Source organism: Hevea brasiliensis, chromosome 5 (assembly GCF_030052815.1).
Source record: "Hevea brasiliensis isolate MT/VB/25A 57/8 chromosome 5, ASM3005281v1, whole genome shotgun sequence".
Classification (NCBI taxonomy): Eukaryota; Viridiplantae; Streptophyta; class Magnoliopsida; order Malpighiales; family Euphorbiaceae; genus Hevea; species Hevea brasiliensis.
This window is the reverse complement of record NC_079497.1, coordinates 100,644,135-100,662,775: the sequence shown is the minus strand read 5'-3', so window position 1 is coordinate 100,662,775 and position 18,641 is coordinate 100,644,135.

The following is an 18,641-nucleotide window of genomic DNA, read 5'->3' as shown; positions in this document are numbered from 1 at the left end:
ATATTAGAAAAGAAAAAAAGATAAATAAAATATATGAGAATAGAAAAGATGATAAAAAAAGAAAAAAGGGAGACAAAAAAATGAGTAATAGGGAAAGAAAATGAGTAGCAGTTTATATAAACGAATTAGTAACTGATTTTAGCAATCGATTGTCGATTGCTAATTTCTTTCAAAATTGGAGAAAAATTTTTAGGGGAAAAAAATAGATTTCAAAAATTGGTTACTGTTAACAACTAATTCACAAATCGACTGAAAATCAAAATAAAAAAAAAAACAAAAAGATGAGTGGAAATTTTTGGAGAAAATAATTAATTACAAAATCGGTTGCTAATAGTAACTAATTTTAATCAATTTTAAAAATCGATTGCTGTTAGCAATCAGTTGCAAACCAAAAAAAGAAAATAAAAAATTGAAGCAAAATTTTTTTGAGAAAAAAAATTAGTTGTAAAATTGATTGCTAATAGCAACAGATTAAAATCGGTTGCAAAAATTGATTGCTATTAGTAACCGATTCACAAATCAATTGCAAACAAAAAAAATTTGGATGAAAATTTTTGAAGGGAAAAATTTAGCAACCGATTTGTAATTGGTTGTAAAAATTGATTGCTATTAGCAACCGATAAGAAATTGTTTGCAAATAATAACCAATTTTAACAACCGATTGCAAATCAGTTGTTATCGGTTATTAACTTTGGAGCCAATTAAAATATTTTTTTAATTTAATAAGCGATTTTCTAAATTGGTTACTGTTAGCAACCGATTTTAAAATCGGTTGCTGTTAGTAATAGATTTTAGCAACTGATTTCTTAATCGATTGCTAGTCGTAAATTTAAGGTTTTTCTAATATTAATTAGCAACTGATTTAGCAACCAATTATAAATCGGTTGCTAATAGCAACTGATTTTAACAATCAATTATAAATCGATTATTAATAATAACCAATTTAGCAGCTGATTTTTGAATTAGTTGCTGAAGTTTTAAAAATTAACTATTTTATTAAAAAAAAATGAATTACAAATAGGATATAAAATTGATTATTAATAGCAATTGATTTCAGTCGGTTGTAATAACTGGCTGCAAAACTAATTATTTTTTGTAGTGTTATAAATTTAATTGTTGGTATTTATTTTTTTTATCCTAATTTTATCATTAAAACAACGGACTGAAATTTTTCTTTAAGCCATATAACACACTGTATCAAAAACAGCCTCTTATTTAAGAGGATCAGAGTGAAATGGTCTTCGGAGAGCTCTTTGAGTTCTATAAAGTAATCTCTCTATTGGCTTATATATGCAGTCATCAACACATTTGTAGAAAACATAGTGAAGTAGCAGAGGAGCAATAGCCAATCAATGCATTGGACCAAGGATGCAGGTTGGATATAGCCAGCAGCAGCCAACGCAAAACATAAACAGCAACACAAATTGTGCAGAATAGAACATATGAATCCCAGGCAGCAAAAAAGTAGACAGGAGCCAAAAGTGCAGCAGTGCAACAAAGACTTTTTGCAATTCAGCTGGCGAGATCTATTCACCGGCAGAATTATCATGGTGCTATAAAAAATTGGATAGCTTTTCATGTTGTCTTTAGTTATTTTAAGATGAAGCATGAAGCACTTTAAACATTTTTGAAAATAATATGGTTCTTTTAATTGTGATTTAATCTCTCTATAAAACGCTTGAAATGAAATTTCATTGAGTTTGTTCTCTTTTCAAGAATATTGCTTGGTTTGATCGTTTTATGGCTTTTTTTTCTTTAATAATGAATGTAATCCTTTAAAAAATGTCTTGACATGGAAATTTGATTGATGAACTTGCAAAAATAAGTTTTTTTTTTCACAATTGCAAATTTATATTGCTGCTCCTATGGATGATTTTGTCAACATTATGCTGCTTTCTACATTCTACATAATACATATGAGACTCACATCTTAATTGTGGACCTCCATACTAGATTAAAGAATAGAAGGCACCAAAATTAGTTAGAGTTGTTATCCACGTGTATAGTTTGTTATCAGAGTAGTTTTAGGTAGCTTAGTTTGTTAGCTCTTTGTATATATATATGTATCCTGAGCTGAACAATGTAATTCAAAGTTTTCCAATGAATTTTGTTTCATTAAGGAGAAAGGTCTGTGATTGATTATTTTACTGAGTTAAAAATTCTTTGGGATGAGCTGTTGAATTTCAGGCCAATTCCTATTTGTTCTTGTGCAACTCATTGTGTCTATGCTGCTGCGTTGTTGAAAGTAAAAGAATACCAGATTCATGACTATGTTATTCGATTCTTGAAAGGATTAAATGAGCAATATGCTAGTGTTAAGTCACAAATTATGGTCTTAGATTCATTTCCTTCCATTAATAAGGCCTTTTTTTTAGTTATTCAATAGGAGAGGCACCTGATGCCTTTTAGTACTAATCAAGCTGAGTCCAAGCTTTGTCTCAATAGATCTACTAAACATGATAAATATGATCCCCGGCTTAGGCAATTTTCAACTCCATGACCACCTGCTGTAGCACCAGCTGCACTAAGATCTTTTAATTCTTCAGCAAACAATACATTTTGTACCTTCTGTGGAAGCCTTGACATACTGTTGAGATATTTTATAAGAAGCATGGATATCCACCAGGCTATTTTTTTAACAAACTCACTTTAGCCTGACCGTACGTTCTACTGTTTTGGTGACCAAGGTCTGTCCGGACAGCTAGAATGTCTGGAATTGTATTTAGACTAGAGTGAAGAGTCATCAATAGATCAAATAATGATAAGAAAAATTAAGGAAAAATTGTAAAAATAAAATACAACAAAGTTAAATGAGCCGGTGCCCCGGTGATGGGTGACCCAACAAGAAGTTGCAGTGAAGATAGCTAGTAGCCCTAAACCCGAGGGAAATCCCGTGAAATAATTTTTGGGATGCCAGAGAAGAGTTACGGAGCTCTAAGTAGCATTAGAATGCCGAGAAAATGTTAGGAAAATTTTTAAGATCGGTACAAATAATTTTAGCTCCTTAAGCCAAACGGAGGGTATTTTGGTCATTTCATCTTCAGAGATGATTTTTGGCCAACTTGTCCAATTAAGCAAATAATTTATATGACATAAAATATGAATAAATATTGCTAAAAATTAAATTGAAAATGAGTAGAAAAGAAAAGAAAAGAAAATGAATTAAAATAGACTTATGACATCACTATGATGTCATTAAAAACTCTCCACCCAATCATATTGTGACACATACTTAAAAACCCTATTAAAAGAGATAAAAATAAGTAAAATGAGAAAACCAATTCTGATCATTGTCTTCCTCAATCAGCCGAACCACCATGGAAGGGTTCTTCTTCCATTTTGCAAGCTTTCAAGCTTGAATTCCCACCCTTTCTCACCATAAAAACCCTAGATTACTTCAATAAAAATTGATCTTACACCTTGAGAAAGATAGTGGCAGCCAAGAAGTGAAAGGAAATTGAAGTTTAGGCAAGGGAAAGTTGGACACAAGTGAGGTTAGTGCTAGTTATCCCTTTTCTCTCTTTTGATTCATTATTAAGAGCATAAATTAAGTTAGGAATTGCAAAGAATTGAAACAAAATCCATGTGTATAGATACCATGAATTTTCAAAGCCTTATGGGGGAAGTAGTTTTGATTGTTTTGATGGATTTGAATGGTTTAGAAATGGTATTGGATGTGTAGAAATCAATTAGAAATTGATTAGTATGCCTAATGTGACATGTGTTGTGTAAAATCTAGAATTGGAGCTAGGGTTTGATATAAAAATTAGGAATTTAATGATATGTTAATAAATTGTTGATGTTGAGACCAATTATGGACTAATTGAAGTTCATGGAATATGAATTGTAGATGGTAGTAGTGTGGGAAGGTGGTATTGGGAGTGTTGTTCATGTGTAGGGAATTATGGACCTATGAGTCCAGTGTGTTTAAATGAACATAAGTAGAGCTAGATAGCTCCAATTGGTGTGAGGCCAATTGGGGATGAAATTTAAGACCTCAAGCCACATTTTTGGTGAAGAAACTATGCCTAGAAAACTAACCTAAGTTACCTTAAAAATTGACCTAATCCGGGTAACACACATACTGCCCTGGAAAAGTGACCAAATGAACAGTATTTGTTCATTTGGCTATAACTCAGTGTAGAAATATCCAAATGACCTAAATTTTATGTCAATAGAAATCTTAGACAATTTAGAATAACTTTCATGAATAACAAAAACTAAAATTCTGAATCTAACCAATTCAAATTGCTAGTCCAATTTATGACACTAAATCTGACAGAACCAAATTGCCCTGAAATTCCGTGTACATGTCAATCCGGCCAGTTATGGTAAAATGGCCATAACATGAGCTACAAAACTCCAAATGGAGTGATTCAAAATGGGAATTAAAGAAGACACATAAAGGAACAACTTTTATGAAGAAAAGTTTGCCAAATTCTCACTGTAGCTTAGACCAATGGAACAGTAAACATAGGATACAAAAATTAAATTTTTGAAAATACTTTTAAGAGGCTTTGAATTGCAATTGGCAATCAATGCCAACAAACTTAGAACCCAAAATGTGGTATAAATATGTATCAAACATTTGTGTACATATTATGAATTAAAAAGTCAACCTTTGAAAGGAAATAGTCAGGTGAATAGTAACTACCAAAAACTTAAGTTGCTAATGGGGTCAATGGTACCTCACTTAAAGAACTTAATGTATACCTAAATTATGAGAATAGGTAGATGGGAATTGTATTCTCATCACAAATAGAACTTAGGAGACATTATTAATATATTTTGAAATGTGGTTTGGAAATCAATATAAATGAAAATGTTGAACCTAGGGAAATGTAAAATGATAATAAATTAGATAAGGAATTAGAAAGGAAAATTAGATGATATAATTGATAAATTGTGAATTATATAAATGATATTCATGAATATATGCATTAGATGAAAGTGAGTCTAGATATTTTGCTTCCACTAGGAAATAAAGTTTACAATGTTACAACAAATATATATAATGGAATATATAATGAAATAATTGTTATAAATTGTGATCATATGAATGACATAATGAATGAATAAATGAATCATGTTAATGTATGAATAAAACATTAGTTTTCATTATTGTAGAAAGGAAAAATACTTTGAGTACAATGGTATAGAAGGATAATTGATGTGAATTGCGATCATATGAATGATCAAATGCATGTATAAATTATAATTTGAATTTGTCATGAAATAATGAAGCCATAAAACACAATATATTAACATTTAATAATACTATGTGCCCATGTATTGCCTAGATACGTGTGTCAGATTGGATAGATTGGCATGCCAATAGGGTATTATTTTAGTAGTACTGCGTAAGGCTTTATGCTTGCACTCATGGCTTTATGCCCGCACTCATGGCTTTTATACCCGATTATATGTTATCATGGCTTTTTAGCCATACTGACTACATATGTGGTTGACGTTCCGTGTCCCATGGTATGACGGCCCGAGGCACCGCGGTGTCCAATGCCAATGACCTGTTATCCAGTTTAGTCAGCCTATCATAGGTTAATTGAGCAGTGAAATTTATTGAAATGAGTTAAGAATATTAGCAACTGAAAATATTAGCAATTAAGCAAATGAGTAAGAATATTTAAAATAAATTAGATTTGTTATTTAGTAGAAAGAATTGAAATGAACTGAACTGATGTTAAAAATTTATCTATTATTGAATGACACTGAGAACTTTAATTATTATAATATAATCTAAGATAACCTAGAAGGTATTGAATTAAATGATACAAAAAGTTTAGTAATAGAAATATAATTTAAATAAATATTACAAATGTACCTTTCATAATAGTATTAAGTTAAGAATAATGTTATTAGAATATTAGTATATTGTATATTCTTACTGTAACCTTATGAACTAAGCATCTCCAAAGATGACTAAATTAGGATAAAAGATATCAAATTTTAGAAACATCATTGAAGCATAATTAGATATTAATTATCTGAACCATGTTTTATTTCCATCTATATTTTGTATATTATTTTCTTTGTTCTATTATTGCACCACTAAGCAGCAATGCTTAGCGCGATGGATTGTTTCCTTCGCGCAGGTACTGAAGTTAAAATCAAGTGGACATTAGACTGGGATTTTTAGAGTCCGGATCTGCAGAAGTGTCAGAAGTGTATAAGGTTGTCACCTTTAGCAATGCATGTAGATAGGTCTCATATAGATCATATTATGTATTTTGTATATTATAATTAGTTATTATTTGTAATGTAAATTATGAATTGTATGTTGAAATATAGATTATGAATTTGTAAGTAATTTGTAGATCATGTAAATTATGAATTTATGTAATCAGTCTGCAAATCATGTAAATTAATGAAACTTGAGAATTTCTATATATAAATTGTGCATGAATGAAAATGCATGGAAATGAATATGAAATTGAAATATATGGATGAGATTTGAAATATGAGATGATTATGAGAATAATTGATGAGATTTTTATTGTAAAATATTATTGAAAATTTCAAGGAGGTGAATAGTGAAATATGCCAACTGGAAATAAAATAGAGGAAACTCCGCTGGTTTCTCCTTTGAAAAATAATTGATATTAAAATATAACGAGAACAAATTATTGAAGGAATAAAGTAAGATAAGATAGGGTGCTCCGGCACCTAATGTGACATGTCTTGCTCGGCTACACTGTAGACGGGTGAGGGGTGTCACATTTATTAGTATCAGAGCACGGTTTAGGCATTCCTAGGCATCGATAGATAGAATGGAATAATGTGCATAACATGCATTGCATTCATATGAGTCAAGGTGACACTAATGCAGATCTGTTTTCTTTGGTTATTTTAGGTTAAGGTATGGACCCAGAATCGCAGAGGGCTGTAGAGAAAGAAGTAGTAAGACGTATCTCAATTGGGAGTGATGTTGGAAATAGGGGAGATCCTGCTGTGCAAGTGCCAAAGGGGCCTGCGCAACCTCAACAAGCCTTATTTGCGCAGATGACTGAGTTCTTTAGGCAAATGACTGGGGCAATTCCACCACCACCGCCTCAGCAAAAATCACCTTTGGGAAAAATTAGGAAGTATGGAGCTGTAGATTTCAATGGTAGAAAGGAAGACGATTCTTCAGTGATTGAATATTGGTTAGAAAGGACTGAAAGAGTCCTACAGCAGCTCCATTACACACCAGAACAGAGTTTAGAGTGTGCAGTTTCATTGCTACAAGAAGCTGCATATTGGTGGTGGGATGTCGTAACCAAGGTAGTGCCACCAGCAAATGTAACTTGGAAATTCTTTTTGATAGAGTTTAAAAAAATATATATTAGCTGTGTTCATGAAGAGAAATAGAAGAGGAGTGGTGATCAGCAAAAGAGAAAATTTAGACAGTTTAGTAATAAGAGGCCGAGAGAACAGTTAAGTCAGACATCTGATCAAAGTAGGAGAACTAAACCCGGACCTATACCCAGAAGAGGTCAACCAGAGATACTAGTAGTGAGTGCATCAGGGCTAGTAAGAAAATATGGCCATTGTAACAAGTGGCATAAAGGTAAATGTAGGGGATTGACTGGAGCCTGTTATAGATATGGGGCCATGGACCATCGTCTGAAAGATTGTCCTAAGAGGAATTTACCACGGACCCAGACAGAGGTCGTGGAAGGACCAGCTGCAACAGTAACACCACTTGCAAATGTCACCCAAGCCGGAGAGGAACAAGATGCTCCAAATGTGAATTTGAGGTAAAGTATCCTTCCTTTATGATATGCCTAAGTGTATAATGATAGATTCGAAAAGACTAAATAATACCATATATATAAAAGGAGTAGACAGAGGGAGCAATAGAAAGGTAAAGGAATTATCTCAGATACCTACACCCAGTAAATTTTGAGGACGAAATTTTTGTTAGAGGGGAAAAATTGTAACACCCTCACTTTAGCCTGACCGTACGTTCTACTGTTCTGGTGACCAAGGTCTGTCCGGACAGCTAGAATGTCTGGAATTATATATTAGACTAGAGTGAAGAGTCATAAATAGATCAAATAATAGTAAGAAAAATTAAGGAAAAATTGTAGAAATAAAATACAACAAAGTTAAATGAGCCGGTGCCCCAGCGATGGGTGACCCAATGGAAAGTTGCGGTGAAGATAGCTAGTAGCCCTAAACCCTAGGGAAATCTCGTGAAATAATTTCTGGGATGCCAGAGAAGAGTTAAGGAGCCCTAAGTAGCATTAGAATACCGAGAAAATGTTAGGAAATTTTTAAAATCGGTACAGACAATTTTGGCTCCTTAAGCCAAACGGAGGGGATTTTGGTCATTTTGTCTTCAGAGATGATTTTTGGCCAACTTGTCCAATTAAGTAAATAATTTATATAATATAAAATATGAATAAATATTGCTAAAAATTAAATTAAAAATGAGTAAAAAAGAAAAGAAAAGAAATAAATTAAAATAAATTTATGACATCACTATGATGTCATTAAAAACTCTCCACCCAATCACATTATGACACATACTTAAAAACCCTATTAAAAGAGATAAAAATGAGTAAAATGAGAAAACCAATTCTGATCATTGTCTTCCTCAACTAGCCGAACCACCATAGAAGGGTTCTTCTTCCATTTTTCAAGCTTCCAAGCTTGAATTCCCACCCTTTCTCACCATAAAAACCCTAGATCACTTCAATAAAAATTGATCCCACATCTTGAGGAAGTTAGTGGCAGCCAAGAAGTGAAAGGAAATTGAAGTTTAGGCAAGAGCAAGTTGGACACAAGTGAGGTTAGTGCTAGTTATGCCTTTTCTCTCTTTTGATTCATTATTAAGAGCATAAATTGAGTTAGGAATTGCAAAGAATTGAAATAAAATCCATGTGTATGGATACCATGAATTTCGAAAGCCTTATGGGGGAAGTAGTTTTGATTGTTTTGATGGATTTGAATGGTTTAGAAATGGTGTTGGATGTGTAGAAATCGATTAGAAATTGATTAGTATGCCTAATGTGACATGTGTTGTGTAAAATCTGAATTAGAGCTAGGGTTTGATATAAAATTAGGAATTTAATGATATATTGATAAATTGTTGATGTTGAGACCAATTATGGACTAATTGAAGGACATAGAATGTGAATTGTGGATGGTAGTAGTGTGGGAAGGTGCTATTGGGAGTGTTGTTCATGTGTAGTGAATTATGGACCTATGAGTCTAGTGTGTTTAAATGAACATAAGTAGAGCTAGACAGCTCCAATTGGTGTGAGGCTAATAGGGGATGAAATTTAAGACCTTAAGCCACATTTTTGGTGAAGAAACCATGCCTAGAAAACCAACCTAAGTTGCCTTAAAAATTGACCTATTCCGAGTAACACATAGACTGCCCTGGAAAAGTGACCAAATGAACAATGGCCATAACTCAGTGTAGAAATATCCAAATGACCTGAATTTTATGTCAATAGAAATCTTAGACAATTTAGAACAACTTTCATGAAGAACACAAACTAAAATTCTAAACTTAACCAATTCAAATTGCTAGTCCAAGTTAGGATACCAAATCTGGCAGAACCAAATTGCCTAGAAATTCTGGGTACAGGTCAATCCGGCCAGTTGTGGTAAAATGGCCATAACTTGAACTAAAAAACTCCAAATGGAGTGATTCAAAAAGGGAATTAAAGAAGACACATAAAGGAACAACTTTGAGGAAGAAAAGTTTGCCAAATTCTCACTGTAGCTTAGACCAATGAAACAGTCAACATAGGACACAAAAACTGAAATTTTTGAAAATACTTTTAGGAGGCTTTGAATTGCAATTAGTAATCAATGGCAACAAACTTAAAACCCAAAATGTGGTATAAATATGTATCAAACATTTGTGTACATATTATGAATTAAAAAGTCAACCTTTGGTCATTTCGTCTTCAAAGATGATTTTTGGCCAACTTGTCCGATTAAGTAAATAATTTATATGACATAAAATATGAATAAATATTGCTAAAAATTAAATTAAAAATGAGTAAAAAAGAAAAGAAAAGAAAATGAATTAAAATAGATTTATGACATCACTATGATGTCATTAAAACTCTCCACCCAATCACATTGTGACACATACTTAAAAACCCTATTAAAAGAGATAAAAATGAGTAAAATGAGAAAACCAATTCTGATCATTGTCTTCCTCAACCAGCCGAACCACCATGGAAGGGTTCTTCTCCCATTTTTCAAGCTTCCAAGCTTGAATTTCCATCCTTTCTCACTATAAAAACCCTAGATAACTTTAATAAAAATTGATCCCACACCTTGAGGAAGATAATGGCAGCCAAGAAGTGAAAGGAAATTAAAGTTTAGGCAAGAGCAAGTTGGACACAAGTGAGGTTAGTGCTAGTTATCCCTTTTCTCTCTTTTGATTCATTATTAAGAGTATAAATTAAGTTAGGAATTGCAAAGAATTGAAATAAAATCCATGTGAATGGATACCATGAATTTCAGCAGCCTTATGCCAGAAGTAGTTTTAATTGTTTTGATAGATTTGAATGGTTTAGAAATGGTGTTGGATGTGTAAAAATCAAATAGAAATTGATTAGTATGCCTAATGTGACATGTGTTGTGTAAAATCTTGAATTGGAGCTAGGGTTTGATATAAAAATTAGGAATTTAATGATATGTTGATAAATTATTGATGTTGAGACCAATTATGGACTAATTGAAGTGAATGGAATGTGAATTGTGGATGGTAGTAGTGTGGGAAGGTGGTATTGGGAGTGTTGTTCATGTGCAGGGAATTATGGACCTATGAGTCCAGTGTGTTTAAATGAACATAAGTAGAGCTAGACAGCTCCAATTGGAGTGAGGCCAATTGGAGATGAAATTTAAGACCTCAAGCCACTTTTTTGGTGAAGAAACTATGCCCAGAAAACCAACCTAAGTTGCCCTAAAAATTGACCTAATCCGGGTAATACACATACTGCCTTGGAAAAATGACCAAATGAATAGTATTTGTTCATTTCGCCATAACTCATTGTAGAAATATCCAAATGACCTGAATTTTATATCAATAGAAATATTAGACAATTTAGAACAATTTTCATGAGGAACACAAACTAAAATTTTGAACCTAACCATTTCAAATTGCTAGTCCAAGTTAGGACACCAAATCTGGCAAAACCAAATTGCCCAGAAATTCTAGGTACAAGTCAATCCGGCCAGTTATAGTAAAATGTTCATAACTTGAGATAAAAAAAAACTCCAAATTGAGTGATTCAAAAAGGGAATTAAAGAAGACACATAAAGGAACAACTTTGATGGAGAAAAGTTTTCCAAATTCTCACTGTAGCTTAGACCAATGGAACAATAAATATAAGATACAAAAACTGAATTTTTAAAAATACTTTTAGGAGGCTTTGAATTGCAATTGGCAATCAATGCCAACAAACTTAGAACCCAAAATGTGGTATAAATATGTATCAAACATTTGTGTACATATTATGAATTAAAAAGTCAACCTTTGAAAGGAAATAGTCAGGTAAATAGTAACTACCAAAAACTTAAGTTGCTAATAGGGTCAATGGTACTCCACTTAAAGGACTTAATGTATAATTAAATTATGAGAATAGGTAGATGAGAATTGTATTCTCATCACAAATAGAACTTAGGAGACATTGTTAATATATTTTGAAATGTGGTTTGGAAATCAATATAAATGAAAATGTTGAACCTAAGGACATGTAAAATGATGTAATAAATTAGATAAGGAATTAGAAAGGAAAAATAGATGATATAATTGATAAATTTTGAATTATATAAATGATATTCATAAATATATGCATTAGATGAAAATGAAATGAGTCTAGATATTATAATTCCACTAGGAAATAAAGTTTACAATGTTACATCAAATATATATAATGGAATATATAATGAAATAATTGTTATAAATTGTGATCATATGAATGACATAATGAATGAATAAATGAATCATGTTAATGTATGAATGAGACATTAGTTTTCATTATTGTAGAAAGAAAAAGTACTTTGAGTACAATGGTATAAAAGGATAATTGATGTGAATTGCGATCATATAAATGATTAAATGAATGTATAAATTATAATTGAAATTTGTCATGCAATAATGAAGTCATAAAGCACAATGTATTAGCATTTAATGATACTATGTGCCCATGTATTTTCTAGACACGTATGCCAGATTGGAAAGATTGGCATGCCAATAGGGTATTATTTTAGTAGTACTGCGTAAGGCTTTATGCTTGCACTCATGGCTTTTATACCCGATTATATGTTATCATGGCTTTTTAGCCATACTGACTACATATGTGGTTGACGTTCCGTGTCCCATGGTATGACGGCCCGAGGCATCGCGATGTCCAATGCCAACGACCCGTTATCCAGTTTAGTCAGCCTGTCATAGGTAACTTGGGCAGTGAAATTTATTGAAATGAGCTAAAAATATTAGCAACTGAAAATATTAGCAATTAAATAAATGAATAAGAATATTTAAAATAAATTAAATTAGTTATTTAGTAGAAAGAATTGAAATGAACTGGACTGATGTTAAAAATTTATCTATTATTGAATGACATTGAGAACTTTAATTATTATGATATAATCTAAGATAACCTAGAAGGTATTGAATTAAATGATACAAAAAGATTAGTAATAGAAATATAATTTAAATAAATGTTACAAATGTACCTTTCATAATAATATTAAGTTAAGAATAATGTTATTAGAATATTAGTATATTGTATATTCTTACAGTAATCTTATGAACTAAGCATCTTCAAAGAGGACTAAATTAGGATAAAAGATATCAAATTTTAGAAATCTCATTGAAGTATAATTAGATCTTAATTATCTGAACCATATTTTATTTACATTTGTATTTTGTATATTATTTTCTTTGTTCTATTATTGTACCACTAAGCAGCAATGCTTAGCGCGATGGATTGTTTCTTTCGCACAGGTACTAAAGTTAAAACCCAGTGGACATTAGACTGGGATTTTTGGAGTCCAGATCTGCAGAAGTGTCAGAAGTGTATAAGATTGTCACCTCCTCAGCAATGCATGTAGATAGGGCCCATATAGGTCATATTACGTATTTTGTACATTATAATTAGTTATTATTTATAATGTAAATTATGAATTGTATGTTGAAATATAGATTACGGATTTGTAATTAATTTGTAGATCATGTAAATTATGAATTTATGTAATCAGTCTGTAAATCATGTAAATTAATGAAACTTGAAAATTTCTATATATAAATTGTGCATGAATGGAAATGCATGGAAATGAATATGAAATTGAAATATATGGATGAGATTTGAAATATGAGATGATTATGAGAATAATTGATGAGATTTTTATTGTAAAATATTATTGAAAAATTTAAGCAGGTGAATAGTGAAATACGCCAACTGGAAATAAAATAGGGAAAACTCCGCTGGTTTCTCCTTAGAAAAATAATTGATATTAAAATATAACGAGAACAAATTATTAAAGGAATAAAGTAAGATAAGATAGGGTGATCCGGCACTGAGTGTGACATGCTTTGCTCAGCTACACTGTAGACGGGTGAGAGGTGTCAGAATTTTCAATCCAGACCCAAGCCATATTTTACAGCTGCAAATAATGTGGTTAATACTGATGAATCTACTTTTAATCCTACTATTGATTTTGTTAATCTTGCACAGTGAGGAAGCAACAATCCGAGTTTTGGTTTGACTCCAGACCAACATCAAAGTTTAATGGCTCTTATTTAATCATCCAAGATTTATTTACCTAATCCTACTGCCTCTATTTCTAAGCACACTTCTGCTTCTACTAGTAATCTAGTTTCTTCCTTTGAACCACATATAGGCAATTATTTTATTTTTTTCTTGTCTCAAAGTTCAGAATCAGTGGATCCTAGAAACTAGAGCCACTGATCATGTTACTCATTCTCTTGCATAATTTAGTACATACAAAACCATTTCTCCCATTTTTGTTAATCTTCCAAATGGCACCAAGATCTCTACTCAAATTTCTGGTACTGTGTAATTTTCTACTCATTTGATTCTTAATGATGTTTTGTACATTCTTGAGTTTCAATTTAACCTTGTTTCTGTCACTATATTTCTCATTTTCATTGTTGCCTACTTTTTTATAACCACATCTATTTTTATACAAAATCTGCAAACTTAGAGGACAATTGGTATGGCTGAAGTTTAGAGTGGCTAGTATGTAATGACTAATCCTACCAGTCACAAATCTCTCACTACTTCCATGCCACACTTTGATCAATGGCACTATAGACTTGGTCATCCCTCTGATTCCAGACTCAAGCTTCTTTAACACCATTTACCTGGTTTTTCTAATGTCAATAATAATAGTTGTGACATTTGTCATTTTGCTAAGCAAAAGCAGTTACTTTTCATGTAAGTGAAACTCAAACCAATAAACCTTTTGAATTGATACATGTTGATCTTTGGGGACCATTTTCTGCACCTTCTATTCATAATCATAGATATTTTCTTACTATCAGGGATGATTATTTAAGACATACTTGGCTATATTTGTTGCACTCCAAGTCCCAAAACTAGAACCTCACTTCAAACCTTTTATTGCATAGTTGAAAATCAATTTTCCACTACTATTAAGACTGTTCGAAGTGACAATGGACTAGAATTTGATATGTCACTCTTTTATGATACAAAAGGAATTCTACATCTAACCTCTTGTGTTGAAACTCCATAGCAAAATGCCATTATGGAGCATAAACACCAATATATTCTTAATGTTGCAAGTTCACTTCTTTTTTTATCCAACTTACCAAAGTGTTATTGGTTCTATACTATTATCCATGCTGTTTACTTATTCAATAAGTTTCCATCACCTCTTATGCAAAACAAGACTCCACATGAGATGTTATATCAGTGCCCACCTGATTTTTCAACTCCTAAAGTCTTTGGTTCTCTCTGTTTTTCATTAACTCTTCCTACGCATAGATCTAAGTTTGATCCTAAAGCAAGAAAATGTATTTTTCTAGGATTCAAACAAGGAACTAAAAGCAATGTTCTTTTAGATACTCATACCAGAAATATTTTTGTCAAAGAAATGTGTTTTTTCATGAAAATATCTTTCCTTTTCATTGTCCATCTTCTTCTCCCACTCCACCAATTTCACTTCAACAAAATTCTTCTTTCCCTGATACAATAGATTTTCTTTCCTCTTTACCAAATTCCCAGTCCTCGGTTCTTCCTATTGATATATTTCCATCTCCCTCCACTACCATAACTCCTCTACTTAGGCAATTTCAAAGGACCAGAAAACCACCCATTTACCTCTAGGATTATCATTGCAACATCATTTTTTGCTTCAACTGATATTGATGTATCATCTCTAGGTACTCTTTTTCCTTTGAGTTCTGTAATTTCTTATTCATATTTACCTCCTACACATAAACATTTCACACTTTCCATTTCCATTACAACCAAAAACTTACAATCAAGCTATAAAGCATGATTATTGGAGACAAGCTATGCAAGCTGAGATAAAGACTCTAGAGCAAAACAATACATGGTAAGTTACTGATTTACCACCTGGCAAGGTTCCCATTGGCTGCAAATGGGTTTTTAGGATTAAGTACAAAGCAGATGGGACAATAGAAAGGCATAAAGCTCGTTCGATTGCAAAAGGGTATACTGAGACAGAGGGCATTAACTATTTTGACACTTTTTCCCCTATAACTAAAATGACAATAGTGCAATTGTTGTTAGCTCTTGCTACTGCAAATAATTGGATTTTGCAGCAACTTGATGCTAATAACACATTTCTTCATGGGGATTTATCTGAAAAAGTTTACATGGTTTTTCCTCATGGGTTCACTAGTCCTAAACCCAATTAGGTGTGTCATCTGCAAAAGTCACTTTATGGGCTTAAGCAAGCCAGTAGATAGTGGTTCTTTAAGCTGCCCAAGCTCTTCTTTCTTTAGGTTATCAGCAATCTAATTTAGAATACTCTTTATTTGTCAAGAAAGATGCCACAGATATTACTATTCTGTTAGTCTATGTTGATGATCTTATTTTATTTGGCACAAGCAGATGAAAAATTGACCATGTAAAATCCCTTTTTGATTGCAAATTCAAAACCAAGGATTTAGGGGATTTGAACTTTTTCTTGGGTCTTGAAGTGGCAAGAACTGTAGCAGGTATCACACTTAATGAAAGAAAGTATGCCCTTGATGTCCTTTCTGGTACAAGTTTTCTTGAATCCAAACTTGTTGCCACTCCAATGGACTGCAAGCTTAAGCTTAGTAAAATAGAAGGTGATACTTTACAAGATGTTCAACAGTATAGGAAACTCACTAGCAGACTCTTGTATTTGACTTCTACAAGATTTGATATTTCTTTTGTTGTTCAATAGCTAAGTTAGTTTATGGATGCACCTACTTCTTAACATCTACAAGCAGCACATAGAGTCCCGCGATATATAAAAGGGTCACCTGGAGTAGGCATCATCTTTTCCGCTCAATCTCCTCCTCAACTAAGAGCATTTAGTGACTCAGATTGGGCAGGCTCTATGGATTCTCACAAATCTATAATAGGCTAATGTATTTTCCTTAGTTCCTCTCTTATTTGATGGCGAGCTAAGAAGTAGTCCATTGTCTCTTGATCTTCCTCAAAAGCAGAATAAAGAGCTTTAGCTAGTACCACTTGTGAGCTTCAATGGTTGACTTTTCTCTTACATGACTTACATGTCTCTCATCCACGATCAACCTTATTGTTTTGTGACAACAAATCTACTCTTCAAATTGCAGCAAACCAAGCCTTCCATGAATGTACTAAGCACATTGAGATAGACTGTCACATTGTCTGGGAGAAGTTACATTCTAGTCTTATCAAATTGCTTCCATTATCTTCTTCAGCTCAACTGGCTGACCTTTATACCCAACCCCTGTTAGTGTATGTGCACTGCAGCCAATATATTAGTTGCATGTGTGATCACTTAATACATGTATATACTTTATTCTTAATAAAAGACTGCTTTATCTTTAATCTTTAATTTAATTTTAATGAATATTAATTAATAAAGATAAAATCCATAGGACTTATATGCATAGCAGTGAAAATTATAATGTTGTCATAATTATGAAATTCCGACTGCATTATAGCATTATTCCAAAAATGTTCCTGGTCAATGTTATATCGAGATTGGACATTGATATAACTGTTGAGACCAGTACACGTTGCATTCTTTCCTTCATGAAAGGAAGCAGCAGTTCTCATTAAGCTGAGGTATGTGAGATATCTAGAACCAATGTGTAAGTGCTTATGGTGATAAGTTCATTGAACTGACCCGCACGAGGATTCCATATGGAAGTTTACCTGTGTCTATGGAAAGACTCACGTGACAGTCATGTAAATGATCCTTAGACTTGAGACATTAAGTTATCTTATATAGGAATTTCTGTATTTTGATACTGCTCACATGTCATTCTATATAAGGATAATGAATATGACAGCAGTTGGATATAGTATGAATTATGTGGAGATATTTAATTGTCAAGATAGAATTCATCACCTTAAGTAATTAAGGAAAATATTTCAATTGTTCTTGGCCAGTATCGATTATTAAATCCTTGTGCAAAGTAAAATGAGAATGAGATCTTATTTAATTAATCAATCATACTGAGAGGACATAAATGATTTAGGCATAGCAGACACATTCCATGCATCAATATATAAATTGAAATATTATGATGAAGGATGTTAATTACACTGACAGACTGATCACAGAAAGGTTAGTCAAACCATTTGACAAGTTCTAATATTTGGGTAGTCATTACACATTGCTAGATGTCAATAATGATCTACAAATATAATTAATTAATTGTGAATTGATGATAAAATTAAAGTATTAATTTTATTTAATTATATTTGTTGCCAATATATTAGGAACCTAATGGGTCACACACATAAAGACTGTAAGTAAAGAATTAAATTGGATTATCAAGTTAGACTTGATAAAAATAATTCTAGAGACTTAAGAACTGAAGTATAAATTTTATTTAGACTGCTTAATGTCCTAATAATTAAGTGTAGACTTAATTTAAAGTTTCTAGAATTAGAGGAATTAATTATGTGAATTATAATTCCTATAGGGGTTAATTTATATTTATAAAAAGTTGTTCCCTATAAATAGAGAAGCTTGTGTTCCATTCTTAAGAGTGAGAGAAGAAAGAAAAAGAGCTGGCACTCAAAACTCCCAATATTCTCTAAGAGTGTCGTGGAGAATTTTCTCACAACCGGTTTGTGTAGATACCATCAGAAGCCAAACATCTGGACGGCTGGTGGTTTGTTACAACTCGGCCTATTGGTCAAAACTTTTCTCAAACTGTTTGAGGTAATTTGCTAAATAATAAAATATTAATTATCACAATTCCATACTTGATTAAAGTTGATCTTGTTTAACTGAGAATTAATCCTTCCTAATATTGGTATCAGAGCTATTTTAATTAATTATGGAATAATTTATTGTTGTTGGTGTTAATTTGATAATTAATTTCATATGATTGTATTTTGTTCCTCCAAATTTTTTTTTTCTACTCAAATTTGATTTTGAAATTTTGAGATTTTCATATTTAA